This window comes from Electrona antarctica (genome assembly GCF_951216825.1).
Source record: "Electrona antarctica genome assembly, contig: scaffold_1568, whole genome shotgun sequence".
In the NCBI taxonomy this organism is placed as follows: Eukaryota; Metazoa; Chordata; class Actinopteri; order Myctophiformes; family Myctophidae; genus Electrona; species Electrona antarctica.
The window spans coordinates 1,878-2,500 of NW_027638403.1; the positions used below are offsets into that span (position 1 = coordinate 1,878).

Here is a 623-nt window from a genome sequence, read left to right on the forward strand (position 1 = left end):
AGCTGCGCAGCTGCGCTGCAAAAATAGACGGATCTACAAGCTCTCAACGCGTAGCGAACGGCGCTGCAAAAACAGGCAGGACGCGGCGCCTTGAGAGCTTATCGCCCAACCTTAATGCAAATGTGTTGTTTTTTTGGGGGGGGGGGGTGCAGGGGGGTGTTCAGTCGACTATCAGTCGACTAACAGCAAATGTATTCATATTAATTTCGACTATACAAATCCTTAGTCGGGGACAGCCCTAGTGTGTGCGCGTGTGCATTTGTGCGTGCGTGTGTGTGCTCACCACTACTTGCACGTGCTTAGATAGATCCCTGGAGCTTCTCTGTATGAAGTCAGAGAACGCAGCCTACACACACACACGCACACGCACACACACACACACACACACACGCACGCACGCACGCACACGCACACGCACGCAGTTTGAGAGAAAGACGAAAGGTCCATGTTAAACATACGTGGCAATTTGCCTAGGCTGTGTGTGTGTGTGTGTGCGTGTGTGCGTGTGTGGGTGTTCGCAGGCCAACTGTGTAGGTGTATGTGTTGCGTGGGTGTTCGCAGGCCAACTGTGCGTGCGTGCGTGCGTGCGTGCGTGCGTGCGTGCGTGCGTGCGTCACTCACTC

The 623-nt window shown here is 54.6% G+C and overlaps 1 protein-coding gene across 1 annotated transcript in view; it reads right to left on the reverse strand.

The window, feature by feature from the left end:
• Window positions 1–283: 283 nt before the first annotated feature.
• LOC306918111 (uncharacterized protein) overlaps window positions 284–623 on the reverse strand; it is an 8,996-nt gene continuing 8,656 nt past the window's right edge. Inside the window, exons 5-6 of the mRNA XM_079530994.1 lie at window positions 622–623; window positions 284–346 (exon numbers count right to left, since the gene is read on the reverse strand). The exon at window positions 622–623 is cut by the window's right edge and continues 54 nt beyond it. The gene's annotated coding sequence lies outside the window, so the exon portion shown is untranslated. The remainder of the gene's footprint in view (window positions 347–621) is intronic.